We start from the raw sequence: 21,301 nt of genomic DNA on the forward strand, positions 1-21,301 counted from the left end.
TGTTATTTAAGAAGTTATTTAATTGGATTTTTATTTAATGAACTTCAAATTTTAATTCACTTTTCTCATTAATTAGAATTTTTAATCTCTTATATATTTTGAAGATAACTCAGTTACAGTATTATTGACTAAATAATAACTGGAAATATGAAAAATTTACAAGTTGATTATAACTTGCAATATCAATATATTTTTATTTTGAAACAAAAATTATAAAAAGAACTAATGAAACAAAATGAATTAGTAAAAGTACCTAATATAACAAAAATTTGTTAAATTAAGGCCTTATGAATCTACTTGTATCATTAGCACAATAGCCTCTACATGTGCTTTGCCTTCAAATATCCATACATCAATGACAGTTAACAAGCAATAATATATGTCATAAAGTGTCAGTGGTCGAAACACTTCAACTTCATGTCACAATATATCTGAACCACTAAATTTTTACTCATTACTTTTATTAATGGGAATATTCGAACTTAGTACTGCAATATGCGCATTCCTCTCATCCCAACTCTTTCCACCCGAAAGATAATATGATACCATCACTTTAATTCTTTATATGATTGACTTATGCTTGTGACCGAAAGTAAGATCATATCTCAGCTATGAAGGCAAGTTTTTTCACCATCACTTTAATCCTTCTTCTGATTAATGTTTCATTCTCACAAGAAGTATCTACTGATGATTTCCTTGAATGCATCTCCCAACAATTCAACAACTACTCTTTCATTTCCAACCATGTCTACACCCCATTCAACATTTCCTTTTCTTCAATCCTATTGTTTTCCATTCGGAATCTGAGATTCGCCTCGGATTCTACTCCAAAACCAAAAGTGATCATCACCCCAGAGCACGAATCCCAGATCCCGCCAATCATATATTGCGCCAAAGATAAGGGATTGCAAATCAGAACTCGAAGCGGTGGCCATGACTTAGAGGGGCTATCTTATGTATCACAAGTCCCGTTTGTGATAATTGATTTGATCAAATTAAGTGAAATAACTATTGATGTTGGTGAGAAGACGGCATGGGTTCAATCTGGCGCAACCCTTGGTTCTTTATATTACAGGATCGCGGAGAAAAGCCCGATTCTTGGGTTTCCTGGTGCTGTCTGTCCGACTATTGGTGTCGGTAGCCACATCAGTGGAGGAGGCTACGGACCGTTGATGAGGAAATATGGCTTGGCTACAGATCAAGTTATCGACGCAAAAATAATCGATGTCAACGGCAGGATTCTTGATAGAAAATCAATGGGTGAAGATCTGTTCTGGCAATCAGAGACACAGTGGAGGCGCTAGCTTCGGTGTGATAGTTGCTTGGAAGGTATTACTCAAAAACTAGTAGAGTATTTTCCAAAAAGTCTCTCAACTTAACTTACTAAATAACACTATGATAGGATTTGAATCCTATCGGAGCGATTAAAGCACACGAAATTGTGAAGAAAACGATAAAGAAACCTAGTTGCGTCAACTAGCGTTTCAAAACTTGGGTTTCAAGAAAAGATTTTTATTTCTTTGTTCTTGAATGATTTTCTGACTCTCTAATGGACTCTTTATTTATAGAGTTTGGACCCTGCTTGATTCGACTCTACGATTAGGCAAAGAAATAAGAAGAAAATCCGAAAAGATTTATATAAATCCTATGCTAAAATACGGTAGATATCTTGCTTGAGGAGCAAGGTTTGTGTTCCAAAAATGCTATAGCTAGACAAGGAAATAAATAATAAGCTAACAATAAAAGATGTCGGGCCACGGCTTAGTTGGTCGTTTGGGCTTGGGGCTCGAGGTCCCTATTAACTCCCTCCCCGATAACAATCGCCTGGCGGAGATGATGAATATGCAGCAGACGATCAACTTTATAACTCCATGTTACAAAGTTTGAGAAGCAACACACAAGTTATCACAAACTACGTACGCTTCCTCTGCAGCTGAATGCCTAGCGTCCAAGCTTGCCCTCCCTAATGCAATTTGAACTTCTAGCTCTTCCCATACAAAAACCTGTTTAATTGTTGGATCAGTCTTGATGCTAGGAGTCCCACTTGTATTCTCTTCTATGCCTGTACTCTTTGTAGGTGGAGCTTGAAACCTTTGCAGCATGTAGCCCAAATCTCGGCCAGCAGCTTCAATTATGTTAAGAACAACCCATTCAAACTCACTTGAGACAGCAGCAACCCAATTTATCCTTTCATTAAAATTGGAACCATCTACATCTCCAATCTCATCCAAGTGGGCTTTATGCAGCAAAACCAAACACCTAGCAACCCCATCTACCTCATCAAGCTTAGAGATACCACAATGAGAAGCACTCACACAAGAGAACAAAATATTAACGATGCTCATATATATGCCCATGAAACTCTCCCTTCTAATCAGCCCGAAATTCTCCAAGGTGGAAAAACTCTCACCGGATTCAACAATACTAGACGCCTTTCTCGTCAGCTTAATCGAAAAGGTGAATTTCTTGCTGCCACCGCAAGACCAAGTTTTCTCAAGAAAAACATCACATCACCATTGAATTCTCCCAATTTGATTTGGTCTTTGCTGATGATAACACCACTGGAATGGATGATGTCGCCCTCCCTCAGCGGATGATCATACACATCTTCAATATCGCACATCATCTTGGATCACAGCTATTGTTGTGGAAGTTGCGATTGGGGTTAAATGAACCCTCATAAGACCTCTTTAACATCTTCCCACTAAAACAGAAGGTGCAACACACGAAAATAAGTTCTTCAACTCGACCAATTTTGACCCCTCCCTTGGTAGAGAATCTGATCAGCAAAAATTGAACTCTTCGGATATGTCGTGCCTCAGCCTGCCAATTACTATAGTCTCCTAATATGCCAACAAGGGCGCTCCACTCAATGTAAAAATTCCCACCAAAATAAGTGACCAAGAAAACAATGTGAGGAGAATACATTTTTTGTGGTCGAACGGCTGACTCCAAGCGGTCTTGCCTAATAATTGCAGACCCAATAATATCCAGAACAAGTCGCCTGACCATCACTCTAACATGTGGAACACCCAAAGCAAAGAATAGCAGGCAAAAAGGATCAACCATATCGTACCAGGAGGCAGTGAGGATCTGTTCACCAGCTATCAAAGGCTCCACCTTTGGAAAGAATGCTATATATTGATACGTGCATATCTCTATTATTATATTATTATATCTTTTCCATATCTTTATTAATTAGATAATTAGTGATTTGTCTTATCTTTTCCATATATGTTTAGGATATTTTCTTGTTCCTTAAGTTAGGGTATTTAGCATTACAAATATGTGTCATTGTTATTCCTTTCAATTATTGAATGGATGAATATATGAATTTACGTTTCTTTCTGTTTTATTTTACGCACTTTGTTTAAGCTTGAGTTGTCGACGGGATTCCACCTCCTGAGACTTCTCTTTTATCTCTTTTATCGTCTCCGGCATCTTGATAAGGGAATTACCCTTATCAAATTGGTGCTTTCATCCTCGAACTCATGGCCGAATTCAATCTTCGTTCATGGCCAGAGATATCGCAAGCATCCGAAGACTTGCAACTGAATTCAATAGCTGCAACGTTGGAATATATCCTTGCTTGGCATGACCGACTCGAGACCCGATTGATTGATCATGAGCGTAGGGCAGCAACCACGGTCCATCCGTTGTGCCCAGAACCTGACCCACCCGACGGAACCCCACTATACGCAGCCGCACAGCCGCAATTCCAGTTCACCTCCTACCAGCCACCATCGGCTCCTTACCAGCAAGAGATATACCCACCACTGGAATCTTTATACCAGCAGCCGCAGCCGACAAATGGGCCTGTTCCGTACTTGTTGTCGCAACCCCATCACCAAAATCCTAACACTTATGGGTACCCGCCTGCGCCGCCTCAACAGCTACAACCGGTTCGAACCCAACTCCCGACCTGCTGGGACCACCACAGGCGTGGCAGCCCTCCGCTTGGGAACAACCCGCTCCGTATCCCGACCAACTTGATCGGCAGAAGCCATATCAGCCTACACTCAGCCCCCACACGCTGACAAGCAGCCCTATGCGTGGCCGCAACCGCCGAGCCATCATCTTCAACACTACGATCTCCCTCTGCCTGTGCAGCCTTACCACCAAGGAGCACCGCAGCAGCAAAGCACATCGTCGTCTATTGAGTTGTCGTCTTACTACGCCGCACCAAGACCTTGGCAGCCCTTGCAACCGCTGCCGGTGACAGCCCCGTTATTTGCCTCTAATGGTCATCCGCAACACGGTGTCTCAAGCTCAGGGAGAAAGGAGGAGGATGCGAATCTGCCGGATGGTGAAGAAAAACTTTGTGCAAGGAAGGAGAGGTTGATAGAACTTAGTAGGATGTTAAAGCAGAACAAGAAAGAGAAAGACTCTGACAAAGAGGTCAACAATAATTTTTCGAAACTGAACGAGAAGGAGATAAAATATGAAGATCTTAAATCTAAGTTAGAGAAGAAGGAAAAAGATTTAAGGGTACTTCTTGAAAAGCCGGGCACAAACGAGAAGATGGAGATTCAGAGCCTTGTTGCAATCGAGATATTAGAGCACGACCTTGAAGTGGGAATGGAAGAGTTAAAGACCGAAGAATTGGTTCAGAAGGAGTGCGCAATCAGCCATACGATGTAAATATTGAAAAAGAGGGGTCTGACTAGTGCGTATGATCCGGGAGGGAATAGCTCGTCAAAGCTTCTGTTCGCAACGCTCTTTGTTGTATCGTGGTTCCCACCTTGAGGACAAGGTGGATTTTAACCGCGGGAGAGTTGATATGTGCATATCTCTATTATTATATTATTATATCTTTCCATATCTTTATTAATTAGATAATTAGTGATTTGTCTTATCTTTTCCATATATGTTTAGGATATTTTCTTGTTCTTTAAGTTAGGGTATTTAGCATTATAAATAAGTGTCATTGTTTTTCCTTTCAATTATTGAATGAATGAATATATGAATTACGTTTCTTTCTGTTTTATTTTACGCACTTTGTTTAAGCTTGAGTTGTCGATGGGATTCCGCCTCCCGGGACTTCTCTTTTATCTCTTTTATCGTCTCTGGCATCTTGATAAGGGAATTACCCTTATCATATATCCACATACCTGCTTCGAGAGTACAGCTCCAAACGTCTCTGTAGCTCGCTGATCGCCATCTTTAAAGTATAAGCAACCAAGGAGCTCTCGAATATTGCATAAAATACCTTAGATATTGGCCCACTAAGATCACTATTAGAGTAGCAACTGAATAATGAGGAATTCAAGAGTGTATGAGAACACAATTTAATTTGAATAGCACCAGAGTAAAGATTCTTGCCAAATATTGAAGCTCCCATACTTAACTCGCAGTCTTGATTTGGCATTCCCAAAGCATTCGTCTTTGAATCACGCCAGGAATCAACAATTCCTCCTTCACATCCACCTCTGTCCACAACCATAACAGCAAATCTACGTTTATTCCATCCTTCAGCACCTGTAAATTCAGACTGAAAGGCACGCCTCCTTTGTCCAAATAACTAGTGTAATACGACATCTCAATTCCCCGTCGAACAACAATCACAACCTTCGCAGAATCATAGTCGGAGAATCGAGGGGCAGCCTTGCAAATCTGGAGCAATGACTCGAAAGAGAAGAAGAGGTAGCCTCTTCGGGATAGCAACGGTCTGCAATCCATGTTAAGAGTGTCTGCCCAAACTTAGTGTGACGTTGCGTGGAGGAATCGAACAGTTATCGAAGGCGAATGCTTGTTCCCTTCGGATCAAATCTCGATATCCAACGCTACACAAAGTATGTTTGTTCATCTTTATCTTCAAAAACATCAACCGAATTTTATTTAGCACACTTATCCTCATTTAGAAAATTTCCTCTTTTTGGTTGAGACTCCATAGCCATGTCCCTGGTCTCATCCGAGTGCTCTACTGGTATAGTGTCGATGGGGATCTCCCCGAGATCTGGAAGTGAGCATGCATCATTGACAATATTTGTGCATTCCAATTCTGTAGCTGACTTCAGAAGCGAAGATTCCAAACCAATTGCTTTGCGTGCATCGACAAAAACCTTCATTTGATGTACATGCTCCACCATTTGTGAATCTCCGTCAAATAATTCCAGAGCAAAGTGGTGATATGCACCAGTTGGTTGTTCAACTTTCAATGCAGCGAGGGCAGTATCTCCAGCTTGACATGCATATGCTCTATTTGATTCCCTGAACAACACGCAGATCTACTACGATTGAGAGCTCTTCTACCTTTAATCCCCGAGCAGAGTGGTGATGTTCTACGGCTTCAATATCAGCGAAGTCACCCGGTTGTATCTCACCTAGAATGTGCCTCCCCATGGTAGTATCCACACCTATGTTATATTCGTCCGAAATCGTATCACATGAGACATCTTCAATGCTGCAAAAAACTAGAGCTGCATCCGGAATTGAAGAACCCAACGTGACTTCGTTCGGTGCATCAACAATAGTCTCATATTGATGGACATCGTCTACCATATGTGAATCCCCATCAAGGAACTCGGGGGTAAAATGATGATAGACTACCACCAAGAAATCCTCCCAACCCTTGTCGGGATTATTACCGGTCCAGTCAGCCATCCAGTCAGACACCAGGGGATCAAACAAGTATTGAGTAAGGTACAACCGATCGGATAGAGGCGTATAGTGGTGGTTGTAATAAATCTGCATACGACGAATCCACTCTGCAACATTCTGTCCTTCGAAACGAGGTGGCTCGAGGCGGAGGCATGGTACGGTAAAAGGATTAACACCCATCGGTGCTTGCGTGACCGATGGTGGTAACGACCAACTCGTGACTGGGTCCGGCAGCTCTTTTGCTCGCGCGCCAGTCACAACGGCTATGAGCGTGGCGAGGAGTTCCTCAATTTTGTTGTGAACTGAATCTTCTTGTTGCGCAAACGATTCGTGCTCGAATTCCATCGCCATCGAACGTGTGGGAGAAGAGTATATCAATGAAGCACCAGTTAATAGGATTTGAATCCTACCAGAGCGATTAGAGCACACGAAATTGTGTAGAAAATGATAAAGAAACCTAGTTGCGTCAACCAGCGTTTCGAAACTTGGGTTTCAAGAAAAAAAATTTATTTCTTTGTTCTTGAATGATTTTTTGAGTCTCTAATGGACTCTTTATTTATAGAGTCCGGACCCTGCTTGATTCGACTCTACGATTTGGGAAAGAATCAAGAAGAAAACACGAAAAGATTTATATAAATCCTATGCTAAAATACGGTAGATATCTTACTTGAGGAGCAAGGTTTGTGTTCCAAAAATACTATAGCTAGACAAGGAAATAAATAATAAGCTAACAATAACAATATGTCGGGCCACAGCTTAGTTGGTCGTTTGGGCTTGGGGCGCGAGGTCCCTATCAGAAACACGAGCTATGCGCAGGCGAGCGTTTGGGGGAAGAGATATTTTAAAGGCAATTTTGATCGGCTGGTTTGTGTGATAACTGTTCTCGATCCTGCGAATTTTTTCAGGGACGAACAAAGAATTCCACCATTGCATGTGATTCACTCCAGAAGAAACAAGTAAAATAACAGTTGTAACGCAAATTTGCAGTAGTTGACTTATTTTGTAGCCCACCCATCACATTTAGTTAAGTTTAGTCATTTTTGTAGAGATTGTCTCGGTTTTGTAACAAAAGTAAAAATATTTAATCTTTTTATACTCCGTATAATTTTATTTAATTATTTACATTTGCTTCATTGTTTACTCTTTATTCTCTTTTAACTTAACTAATGAAAACACTTAGGGAGGTTTAGGGGAAAAAATACGATTAATAGAGATTAGAGGAGAATTGGAGGATTAAAGAAGTGGAGAAGAGAGGGGGAAACGATGTACTTGACCAAATCACTTGAATAAGTGAAATAACTTGACAAAGATCTCATCGAAACATAATTTGCAAAGAAATAATGACTCAACGGTAAACAACTTAATAGAATTTGAATCTCAACGATAAAACAATCCAAAAGAAAGAGACTCTTAGCAGAAGCATTCAAGACATGGAATGATGTCATGTATGAAGACATGACACAACCAGGATACTAAACATGACATATTTCTTCATTAACTTCGCGCAACACCCGCCATGTTCGTCGTCGTTCAACCTGCACATTTTAAAAATAATATGCAGCGCTGAGTAATTGATATAAAACAGATGTCGAAATATACATTTTCATAAAATATTTGTCATGCCGCTATTTAGTGACGTCAAGGTTTTAACTTTAAAAAAAAGGGGTCTGATTCACTAAAATATTTCATCCTAAAACATTGTTGCGCAACCCATCATCCTACCATATCTGAACATACATCCAGACCGACCAACTCGAAAGATGGATCCGATCTACTGGGTGTGCACTAGTTTGAGTAGGGTTTGCAGCCCTACTAGGACCCAAATTCGTTAAACATACATGACAAAGCTACATCAGATAGATTTCAAATAAAATACATGGCATGAAAAACATGCTTCACCTCCTTTTTTCATGTAAAAAACATACTTAGCACATAGTTCTTATTTTAAAAGAAAGCCCATTATTTTTAAACATACCTAGTATTATTAACCACAATATAACTATAGGAGTACACCCGAAAATTGTTCCTAAATATATATTCATTTTACAATTTAGATCATAGACATTATATCCCACACATTTTAACTCGGCCGAAATCAGTCCATTTTGGACAGCTCTGTCTAAAAAATAAAAACTTAAAAATCCCTTCCCAAATCTCAAGTTAGAACTAGAGTCGCATTCGTTCAAATTAAAAACTTCACTGCGACACCGCCCCTCCGTCGCCGTCCGTTGCAGAAACTGCAGGCGTTCATTGCCGCCGAGCTCCAGCCGCCTCAGCCCTCCAGTAGACCATTCACGCCAGGTAAATTTCTCCTCTCCCTCCCTTTAAAATACTCTACTGATTTTCCACCCTCTATTACTTTACCAATTGTATATTAAAACTTGTGTTATACACAATCATGTTTCTTTTTAGTGGACAAATGTAGTACATAATTATTAATTAAAATTCTGATCCGGTATTTTTAATAAGAAATTTAGTAAATGTAGTTATTGAAGTACTGTTAAATAATATCCATCTCTTTTCTCTTGAAATAGAAAGTTATTTAGTTACTAAAACAAAAAAAAGTTGTTGGCAAGAATCGAAATATAAGAAAAACAAAAACAAAAGCATATTAGAATGAGTGGAATCATATCATTACCTTGACTCTGCGGCAAGAATTGTAATACTATAAGAAAAAGAAAAAGAAAAGGTGAAAAGTAGAGCATATGAGAATGAATGGAATCATTTCAATACCTTTTCTCTCTTTTTCCTTCTTTCCACCAAATATTCATTTCCATTTCTAAACCATAACCCTTTGCTCTGAAACAGTTCTCAGCACTAAGAATGGAAGAAGCTGCCGCTGCCGCCATGCTTAAAGTTTTATTTGAAAACCTCATCAAGTATTCCGGGGATCAGGTCTTTCTTGTTCGAGGTTTCAGAAATGAAGCGGAACTGTTAACTCAGAATCTGGACATGATCCAGAAATTCTTGAGTGATCCAGCGATGAGTTCCATCCCCTGTGATGCTGTCAAGAAGTAGCTCACGGATCTCGGAATGTCGGGTTTGATGCTGAACGTTTTGGATGAAATCAAATATCATCAACTCTCCAAACAAAGCAAGGCTATGATTGCCAACAAACCAATGAAACAAAAGGTATTGTCATGCTTCTCATTCTGTCTTCGTATTTCACGTGCTCGGAGTATGGCTCTTAGAATCCAACAAATCAATGGGGATTTGGGGGTCATTAACAAAAGGGCTGCCGATCTTGGCCTCGTCGGGAGACTTGCTGCTGCTGTGCCCACTTTGCCTGATGTTGCTCGTGAAACTGACTCGTTCTCTCTTGATCCTATTTTTATTGGAAGAGATGAGATGATGTCAGAAATAGTTGAACAGCTTACTGCTTGTATCACAACTGATGAACCTATTTCTATCCTTGCCATTGTGGGAATGGGAGGATTGGGAAAGACAACTTTGACTAGGGAAGTCTTCCATTTTATCAAAGAAAAGAATCTGTTTGGATCACATATTTGGGTGCATGTTTCTCAAAATTTTGATCCACTCGTTCTTTTCAACAAAATCCTCAAAGCATTGACTTCTCCTGAGCAAGTCGAAATCGGGGATAAGGAAGGTGTTTTGAAAAAACTTGATGGTGCTTTAAAAGATAAATCGCATCTTCTTATTCTTGATGATATTTGGAATGAAAGTGTTCTCACATGGGAAGAATTTTTTCATCCCTTGTTGCGCGTTAGTTCTATGAAGGGTAATGCGATTGTTGTTACCACCAGAAGTATGGACGTCGCTTCAATTATGAAACCATTTCATACACATGAGCTGCAAATTTTATCAAATGAAGATTGTTGGTCAATTATCAAAGAAAAAACTTTTGGAAAAGAGAATGTTCCTTCAGAACTTGAGGCCTCTGGAACAAAGATTGCAGAAAAATGTAAAGGTTTGCCATTAGCTGCCAGCGTAGTTGGTGGAGTACTACTGTGTGATAAATCTGAAGAAAAATGGCACTCGATCAAAGAGAATTGGCTTTCACGATATGAAGGAAATGATATCGCACAGATATTGAAGTTTAGTTTTGATAATTTGCCTCTGCCGTCACTCAAAAAGTGTTTTGCATATTGTTCGATTTTTCCTAAAGGTTACAAAATTAGAACACGGGATCTGATCGAGTATTGGATGGGCGAAGGATTTCTTGAAGCTGATAGAAGCAGTGACATGGAATCTATGGGAGAAAAATTTATCTATGTTCTTCTACGCAACTCTTTCCTGCAAATTGCGGAAAGAGATTTTTATGGAAATGTGAAAAGTTGTGTGATGCATGATCTTCTGCATGATCTCGCAGATTCTGTTTTAAGAGGTTCTTTTAAGGAAGAAGTAATTACCCGAGTTCGATACATGTTTCTCGAAGAAGATTCAAGTGCGGTTCTAAAAGAAAATGCAAAATATTTACGCACATTGCTGTCCAATGGTAACTTCAATGGTAACATGGTCTCAAACTTGACTATAGAGCAGTGTTCCAATTTGAGAGAAATACCAGATGGTCTAGGCACCCTCAATTCTTTGAAAGAGTTGTGCATAAGTGATTGCCCGAATCTGAAACGGATAGGAGATCATGGCGTACAACAATCACAAGAAAGTCTCAAATCCCTTACAACTTTGGAGATCAGTGCATGAAAGGCTTTGTTGTATTTTCCATGTGAAATGGTAGATTCCTCACTCAAGGATTTGGAGTTGGAGGATTAATGGAGACTCTTAATGACATATTTCAAGGATGCAGCTCACTTAAATGGTTAGAATTGAAGGGTATGGAAAGTTGGGAAAATCTGCCGGAATCTATTTGTAGGGATCAGATTAGGGTCGGATTCACTAATTACCAAGACCTCTTTGTTCTTCATTAAGGGAGCTCAGTCAAACTCCAACCACGCGACTGATATGGGTACAAGTTACAACAAAGGAGTCCTCACTACTATTACAATTACAGTAACAAGAACTATCTAGGGTTCTTGAGGAACCTTGACTTCTTGGAGTACCTGCACACTCAAGAAACGTGTTAGATTTACAACACAAGATCCTCTCGGATCAAATACAAGTAAATCACACAAAAAGAGAAACTAAACAAGAATAGATCACAAAGTATGGCTCAGAGCCCGCCACATAGCCAATCTATTCTACTAGAAATCAAATCCAAGGGAGCAACGATGAATCAACTGGAGTCTACCCTCACAGCGTTGATACCTTCACCACACCACTCCTTTCCACCGGATTAAGTCACTAGGAACGCCTCAGAATAGAAACCCTAGTTCTCACACAACAAGCAACCGAAGCAGTTGCCTTCAAACACCACCACACTTGAATATCCACACAAGAATGGTGAAGATTCTCAAAGAATCAACAGGCAAATGCAATCGCAGATCGAAGAGAGAAGGCAGAGAGTTTCTAAGAGAGAGAGTGTAAAGAATGAGAGTGATAGGAAACACACAGCTCTCCTCTCACATAACACACAAACCCTCAATCCAACGGCCAGCAGACTCAATCCGGGTGGAGGAGACACGTGGCAGCCATCCAGCTGCCCTTACTAAGATATTGGGCTTCTGGGCTAAGTCCAATAAGAATATCAGCCCAGACACAAATAAACCAAGCCCAAAGAATAAAGGCCACATTAATTCAACATACTCCACCTTGGACTTTTATTCTAGGAAACCAATCATGGACTAAAAGCTTAGGCATTTTCATCACAGCCCACAAGGTTAGATCCTGACACCAGAGAGCATTAATGCTCATTAGTCAAGGAAATAACCAAAGCATTGCCTAACAAGATTACAAGAAGATCACCTGCTGGTAAATCAACTAGTCTTGTAGGTCTTTCATGCCTTAGTGATCTCAAAGAGCCAAGGCTCACAGAGTCACTTAGGACTTACCCCCGGGACATGCACATGCTAACCACAATCAAAATGCAAAATCCTAATGCAAGTGAGCAATTTATCAACAGGCAAGCATTTAGTCCCCATATCAGCAGCGTTTTTTGTCAGTGTGCACCTTTTGAAGAAAAATTTCACCTTTCTCAACAATATCTCTAATGTAATGAAATCTCACATCAATATGTTTTGTCCTATCATGAAAAACAGGGTTTTTACACAACTGAATAGCAGATTGAGAATCAGAAAACACAGTAGGAGTTTCATTCACAAACTTAAGTTCAGAGAGAACTCACTTTAACCAAACAGCTTCTTTCATTGCCTCAGTGATAGCAATATATTCTGACTCAGTAGTAGACAAGGCCACAATATGTTGCAGCTGTGATTTCCAACTAACACATGACCTGCAAACAGTGAACACATAGGAGGTAGTTGACTTCCTCTTATCTCTGTCATTAGCATAGTTGGAATCCACAAAACTAGTTAGTAAAACACCATCATCACATTTAGAGTAACACAGCCCATACTTGGCAGTGTGCTTAAGATATCTTAGAAGCCACTTCAAAGCCTCCCAATGAACAGAACCAGGATTTGCCATATATCTACTAAGGCAAGACACAGCATAGGCAATGTCAGGCCTAGTGCTGACCATCAAGTACATCACTGATCCAATAGCATTAGCATAAGGGACTTTCTTCATGGCATCAATATCAAGCTGAGACTTAGGGCACATATCTTTACTCAACATAAAATGAGCAGCAAGGGGAACAGAAGCAGGCTTAGCATCAAACATGTTAAATTTCTTCAACACTTTATACACATAAGGTTCCTGATGCAGAACAAGAGAACATTGTTTCCTATCTCTCACAATGCATATGCCAAGAATTTTCTGAGCATCTCCCAAGTCTTTCATATCAAAGTTATCACTCAAAGAAGATTGCACAGCCTTAATAGTTTTCAAACAAGGTCCCATAGTAAGCATATCATCCACATATAACAACAGAAACACAGGAACTGAAGCAAGATCTTTAATATACAAGCATGCATCAAAGGTACTTCTAACAAAGCCTAACTTATGCATACAATTATTGAACTTGATGTTCCACTGCCTGGGAGATTGCTTCAAACCATACAGGGCCTTCTTCAATAAACACACATGATTAGGAAATTTGGGGTCAACAAAGCCTTCAGGTTGTTTCATGTAAATAGGTTTATCTAATTCACCATGCAAGAATGTAGTCTTAACATCCATCTGTTTTAATTCCCAATTAAAATGAGCACATAAGGCAAGCATTAATCTCACAGTGGTAAATTTAACAACAGGGGCAAAAATCACTGTATAATCTACCCCCTCTTGTTGGGTAAAGCCTTTTGCCACTAGTCTAGCCTTGTACCTAAGGCCCTCCACCTCATTTTTCAATTTATAAAGCCACCTGCAATCAACCACAGATGCACCAGGAGGCAAAGGTACAAGAATCCAAGTAAGGTTAATTTTTAAAGAGTGCATTTCCTCCACCATGGCTTTATGCCACTGACTCCAAAATTTAGATTTAGTAGCTTGCTTGTAAGTTTGGGGTTCATCCCCATCTGACTCATGAACATTGAAAGCTAAGTTTATAAGAGCAACTAAACCCACAAAGCCATCATACTTAACAGGTTTCTTAACATTAGTTCTTCTAGCTCTATCTCTAGCAAGCACATAATCCTGTAAGTTAGAAACTTCAATGGCATTCTGAATACCAGCAGGGTTATTAATCACATTTTGAACAGGGGCAGGAGGAAAATTTCTAGCAGGACTATCATGCATATCAGACAGATTGTCACAAACATTTTGAGCAGTCACATCATTTTGAACATCATTTGGGTGTCCTTCATTAGGTGTCTCATCAGGCATATAGGCTGGATAGGTGTTCCAGAAGGACTGCTCCACCTCACTTGAAGCATCATTGAGAGGCTCCACAGCAGTGAGTGAGTCTGTGGACTCCACCTCACTAAGAGGCTCATTGTCCACATCTATGGGATCTGGGGTACTTGTCAATCTTAGGCAGGGGAATTCATCTTCATTGAAGACTACATCTCTGCTTATGATGACCTTAAACCCAGGTTCATCCCTAAGCCAGACCCTATAACCTTTAACACCCTCAGGGTACCCTAGGAAAACACCTTTCCTAGACCTAGGCTCAAGTTTATCAGACTTGTGATGCACAAAAGCAGAGCAGCCAAAGACCCTTAGGTGAGAAAAATTAAGAGGTTTTCCATAGAACACATATTCAGGACACTGACCAACCAAAGGCACAGAAGGAGACCTATTCACCAAATAAGTAGCAGTTAATAAAGCCTCACCCCAAAATTTTTTAGACAAACCAGACTTAGATAGCATGCATCTTACTTTTTCAAGAAGAGTCCTATTCATTCTTTCAGCAACCCCATTTTGCTGGGGAGTATATGGCACAGTTTTATGTCTTTTAATTCCAAAACCATCACATAAGTCATCCATCTGATTATTGCAGAACTCCAGACCATTATCAGTTCTAATAGCCTTAATTTTCTTACCAGTTTGAGTTTCTATCAAGATTTTCCAAGTTTTAAGCTTTTCAAAGACATCAGACTTGTGTCTCATCAAAAAACACCAAACTTTTCCTGAAAAATCATCAATCACAGATAAGAAGTATACACAACCAGAGTGAGAAGACACAGAAGCAGGACCCCAAACATCCATATGCAAGTATTCCAGAATGCATTTACTTACATTAGCAGGTGCGGAGTAGTAGGGAAAGAAAACCTATGCTGTTTACCTAGCACACAAGAATCACAAAAGGGCAACTCACTTTGGACATCATTATCAGACAGGATGACATGCTTTTTCAGAATACTTAGACCTTTAGCACTCATGTGACCAAGCCTATTGTGCCACAGCATGGTTCTATCATTTTTAACAACATTGGCATAAGCTTTTTCACATGAAAGAGGCACAGCAGTACAGACATATAAACCACATTTTTTGTTAGCTTTGAACAGACACATAGATCCTTTGCAGATTTTCATGCAGCCTTCTCCCCACTTTCCCCCCAGACCCTCATTTTCAAGAGCAGTACAAGACATAAGGTTATAACACAGATCTGGAACATATCTCACATCCTTCAAGTTAAGCACATAACCATTTTCAAACTTCAAACACACAGTGCCAATACCAAGAATTTCACATTTCTTGTCATCAGCCATTGACACAAAAGTTTTAGTTACAGGTTTTAGCTCAGAAAACACTTCCTTGAAAGGACTCACATGATAAGTACACCCAGAGTCATATAACCATTCATTAGTAGTAAAGGGGCAAGCAGGGGAAGCATTCACAAGAGGCAGATCATGCACCATGAACACAGAATCATTCATGTTATCATAGGTAGCCACATTGACAAGAGGTTCAACCTGGGAATTATTATTCTGGAATTTATTCTTTTTAGGTTTAGTGCATTCCTTTTTATAGTGCCCAACATCCCCACAGTTAAAACACTTCCTATAGGTCTTAGGATCCTTACTTCTGGACCTAGATCTATACTTTTTCTTGCCATTATTACCTGAGTTAGAGCCACTACCTGATTCATTTCCCCCTCTAGTTTTAGACCTACCTCTAACATTAAGAACTTTGTTATAGGCATTCTTATCAGCAGCTCTTTCCCTAAGTTCAAGTTCCTTAGATTTTAGGGAGCTAACAATTAAATCTAGAGGAGCAGAGTCTCTGCCATACTTAATGGCAGCTTTAACATCACTATAAGAGTCAGGAATGGCATTCATTAGGGCAATACTAGTGTAAGCATCTATTATGGTGTCACCAGATCTTTTAATATCCTGAACAAGCTTCTGAAACCTATCAACATTATCATCTATGTCCTTAGTAAGATCAAGCTTAAACTTAAACAATTTTTCAAGCAAATACATCCTTGAGGACATAGAGGTTTCAGTAAACAAAGTATCAAGCAATTTCCACATTTCAGAAGCAGATTCAACATGATCAACTTTTCTAATCACAGAATCAGACAAATTTAACACAATAGTGGCCCTAGCCAACTCATTCATTTCATCTTTCCTATCCTGAGCAGTATCCTCAGGTAAGGAGTCATCAACAACTTTGAAAACTTTTTGTTGAATTAAAACACACTTCATTTTCTATTTCCAAATAGCAAAATCATTTTTACCATTATAAGGAACCAAACTCACAGGTTGAGACATTTTTTACAACAAGTTTTGCAAAAACACAGGAGGCAAGGCTAAAACACACAAACTTACACACCTGAGAACACACAGACATCCACCAGCAAACACAGGAACAGGTACACAGCTTTCACACAACAGAAAGGACCTCAAATCCTTGACTGTCACGAGCAACACTGGCCAAGGCTATCCCAGCTCGCAATCACTCACTTGTGGAGGGCACAGGGGGTCACTTGGGCAGTATAGGTGCTTGGTGATCAAGTAAAATGAGATCACAAGATCACAGAGCACAAGAACCAGCGGAAGCAACACAGAAAAAACACAGAAAGCACAGAAAGACCTAAGTCTTTGCCAGAGACTATCTACCAGAAAACAAGATCCCAAGCCTATAGTGGCACTAAACAGAAAAAATAAAGAAACCAGGAGATAAAGCCAATTTACCAAAGCGAACCCTCACTCGAAGGAGGATTCCACTTGCCCACCTCCTTATGCGACTTGGCGTGCCGCCCTAATCCCCCCGTGGCTCTGATACCACTGTAGGGATCAGATTAGGGTCGGATTCACTAATTACCAAGACCTCTTTGTTCTTCATTAAGGGAGCTCAGTCAAACTCCAACCACGCGACTGATATGGGTACAAGTTACAACAAAGGAGTCCTCACTACTATTACAATTACAGTAACAAGAACTATCTAGGGTTCTTGAGGAACCTTGACTTCTTGGAGTACCTGCACACTCAAGAAACGTGTTAGATTTACAACACAAGATCCTTTCGGATCAAATACAAGTAAATCACACAAAAAGAGAAACTAAACAAGAATAGATCACAAAGTATGGCTCAGAGCCCGCCACATAGCCAGATCTATTCTACTAGAAATCAAATCCAAGGGAGCAACGATGAATCAACTGGAGTCTACCCTCACAGCGTTGATACCTTCACCACACCACTCCTTTCCACCGGATTAAGTCACTAGGAACGCCTCAGAACAGAAACCCTAGTTCTCACACAACAAGCAACCGAAACAGTTGCCTTCAAACACCACCACACTTGAATATCCACACAAGAATGGTGAAGATTCTCAAAGAATCAACAGGCAAATGCAATCGCAGATCGAAGAGAGAAGGCAGAGAGTTTCTAAGAGAGAGAGTGTAAAGAATGAGAGTGATAGGAAACACACGGCTCTCCTCTCACATAACACACAAACCCTCAATCCAACGGCCAGCAGACTCAATCCGGGTGGAAGAGACACGTGGCAGCCATCCAGCTGCCCTTACTAAGAGATTGGGCTTCTGGGCTAAGTCCAATAAGAATATCAGCCCAGACACAAATAAACCAAGCCCAAAGAATAAAGGCCACATTAATTCAACACTATTCAACATCTCACTACTCTTTCTTATTTAAAATTGGAGAATTTTGGAATTTATGAGTTACCTGAATGGTTGGGGAACCTCTCATCTCTAAGGAAGTTGGATATACATAATTGTAAGAAGTTAAAGCGTCTACCCTCTGCGGATGCAATGCGGCGCCTCACTGAATTAGACACCTTAAGTATTGAGGGATGCCCAGAAATATGTATTGAAGAAGCAAGTGATGCAGCTGATTCTCAATGGCCCAACATTTCCCATATCCCCTACATCCTTGATGGACGCCGCATCTGTGAGTTTGAATGTCTTTTCTTGGTTTTTATTTTATAAAGGCATGTTGGTACCTTAAACCATGAACTTTTGCTAAATTTTGTTATTTCCTACGAACATTAATATTGGTCTTAAATATCACAACTTATTCTACGTTGGCGACCGTGAAACATTTATGATATTTTTGACCACTTTTTAAGTTTATTGTATTTAGGATAAAAAATGCACATTAGTTAGTTGGATATAGTGATTGACCTACTTAAGACCAATTTTAAAGAACTTGGAAATACCAAAATTCGGTCAAAGTTTGTGATTTCAAGAACCAATATCCCATTTATAAACGGTTGCATGTCTATTTCCTCCTCACCTCCATATTACCTCCACTTCATTAATTTATAGGAAAAATTACATATGTACATTTTTGTAAACGATCTACCCCCAGAATTACGACTAATGCCTCAAATCCAAAAGCTGGTAATTAACTAGTATCACGCCTGTGTATAGCTATGCATAGATTAATATATTTTTAATATATTAATTTTTAATATTAAATTATTAAACAAAATTAGAATCAATATTATCAATGAGTAATATGAGTAACAATTTTAGTTATATGAGAATAAAAAATCTATACAAATCAACATTGAAGCATAATAAATTTGAAACAAATCACATAGTAATATAATGTTTAAACATTAAATCATGAAATAGTAAGATAAAAATCTATCAAAATAAAGAATTAAACACAATGGATAATTGCTCATCATTATTAAAAATAAAAAGAAAAAAATGGTGGTAACATCAATCTAAAAAAGAAAACATAGTAATGGATAAAAATGAACGGAAAGAAACCAAAAATATAACTAAAAAGAAAAAAATACCAATAAATCATATAATATTAAAAATAAATACAATGTTGTATGAATATTGATATATAATACGTACATAACCGAACTTTTTTTAACATTTTACATTAAAAATCGTTATATAAACATTAGTTGATTTAAAATAGATTTCATTCTAATCATTTTGCAACACTTCGAAAAAAATTAAAAATTTTACTTATATATTTGTATATTTAAGCAAAAAGTTATTTTCTTACTAAATATTGTATAATTAATTCAAATCGAGCTTGAAATTATGTTATAATTCGCCATAAAATTTCTATATCACTTCTTTCTTATTGCTATAATACAATAAATAACAAAACTAATTTTTAATTAAATTCACTTAAATTTAAAAATTAAAGATGTACAACTTATGTACAACTTATGTACATTTATCTTTTCTCTTTAAAAAAATCAATAAGATGGCATTATAGTATATATATATAGGCATAACTACCATTTTAGTACTCCTAAGACATACGGTTTTATAATTTGTACAAATCTTTTTAATTTTCTAAGTCAATATCTATGTGAAATATAAGAAAGATGTAGCATTACTTTTGCAACAAATTTTACAATATCATTTCATTTACAATAATGTAGGGAACTACAGATTATATCCCAATTCCCGTGCTCAAGAATTCTCATCACTATCTACATATAGGTTGAATCAAGCTTCGGATTTTCCGGCAGCGACGTTCACCGCCTCCTCTATCGCCTGCATAAAAGTGGCGATCTTGTACGTGAAGAATCCGACCAGCATCGGGATCAAATCAAGGGGCATGAATCCATAGTACTCGGGCACTAAAATCCTGTGGACGAAACAATATGAGATACGCTAAAAGTTGGGTGAAGCGACGGAGCCGGGGAGTAAAAAGGCCTTACCCATTCCATCGATTGAATACCATCACCAAGACTACGGGAACCAACAGCCTTGGCTGCGCCATTGCTCCCCTGCAACGACAAAGTTCCGATTGAAGATCAAGTAGCGGCAAATGCACGAGCAATGACCAATGGTAGCAACTCAACATACACATTATAATTAGGCCACCAAACCATCTAAGAACTTATAATGCTCAAGAAAAAGGACCGAAAACATACTTGATAACCCCTCTTGCCCCATCGGCCATCGAATCAATACTATTACCGAGCATTCGCATGTATACCAAAGAACCAAGCCAGCCAGCACCATAGCTGAAATAGTTTGTAGTGCAAGAATCGTAAAATAGATGTGAGAGAATAAAACATGGCAATAGGATATTAAAGAAGACTTTATGAAACGCATACACGACAACGTTTTAGCTACCCTGCTGCAATTTCTGGAGAATATGTGAATAGGCTGAAACCAAGCCAACGCCACCTATTCCCACCGCAAGCACTTGCAATTTGTTTTTCAACTGAAGAAAAAAGATTCGCAAAATTCGAAGTGCTGGAAACGAAGGATATGGAAGAGCATCGTTTATTTTATAGATAAGAACCTTATAATACTGTTCCCTCGACTGAGCAGCCAAAACTACGGGATCCCCTCTTGCGCGCCTTGATTCCTGTATGCAAAGAAAAGGAATACGTGTCACATATCTATCGAAAGCACATACTTTTACGCGTATAAGCATATGTAAAAGAACTTGTATATGACATACGCTGCCTCCGCTTGCAGCCTTGGCAGCTCTATCCCACTTGTCTAGCTCACGACGTGTTGGAGCATGTCTCCATTTCCTACCGGCAGTCCTAACAGTCTGAATATCATTTCAATGAGTTGGAATCAGAATGTTTGGGGTGATGAAGTATGGGTTGAAAGTGGGAGCAAGATAGTGGTTTAGTGGTGCCACTCACTCACGTAACCTCCCTCACCATTTTATATTAGGATTATATAGTATTTATTAGAGTTAATTTCTAAATTTTATATTAATTGCATTTACATCCTTTAGCATAAAATGATTATTCAAAACCTCCCAAAACTCTCCTTTTATATATTGTATAGATTACGCCTTTGTCAAATTTCTAATTTTCAGAAATTCTCTCTTCTAAAAGCTTACTCATTCATTGTCTCACAGAAAATATGATATTG

General features: G+C 39.0%; 1 long non-coding RNA gene and 2 pseudogenes across 2 annotated transcripts; 2 read left to right on the forward strand and 1 right to left on the reverse strand.

The window, feature by feature from the left end:
- The first annotated feature begins 475 nt into the window (after positions 1 to 475).
- Positions 476 to 4,803, forward strand: LOC125201518 (uncharacterized). Its single transcript, XR_016135177.1, has 2 exons — positions 476 to 1,329; positions 3,523 to 4,803. It is a non-coding gene; the product is annotated as an uncharacterized LOC125201518 (long non-coding RNA).
- Positions 4,804 to 9,423: 4,620 nt separating this feature from the next.
- LOC125188764 (putative disease resistance protein RGA3) lies at positions 9,424 to 11,262 on the forward strand (annotated as a pseudogene).
- An 8,528-nt stretch (positions 11,263 to 19,790) lies between these two features.
- On the reverse strand, positions 19,791 to 21,087 carry LOC125188800 (protein CONSERVED ONLY IN THE GREEN LINEAGE 160, chloroplastic-like; annotated as a pseudogene). Its single transcript, XR_016135550.1, has 7 exons — positions 21,076 to 21,087; positions 20,859 to 20,969; positions 20,712 to 20,777; positions 20,540 to 20,630; positions 20,335 to 20,427; positions 20,119 to 20,187; positions 19,791 to 20,045 (listed from the first exon to the last, which is right to left on the reverse strand). The product of XR_016135550.1 is annotated as a protein CONSERVED ONLY IN THE GREEN LINEAGE 160, chloroplastic-like (transcript).
- Positions 21,088 to 21,301: the final 214 nt, after the last annotated feature.

The sequence above is a fragment of the Salvia hispanica genome, chromosome 2 (assembly GCF_029641045.1).
Source record: "Salvia hispanica isolate PSC_SH4W2 chromosome 2, Shi_PSC_v1, whole genome shotgun sequence".
Lineage (NCBI taxonomy): Eukaryota > Viridiplantae > Streptophyta > Magnoliopsida > Lamiales > Lamiaceae > Salvia > Salvia hispanica.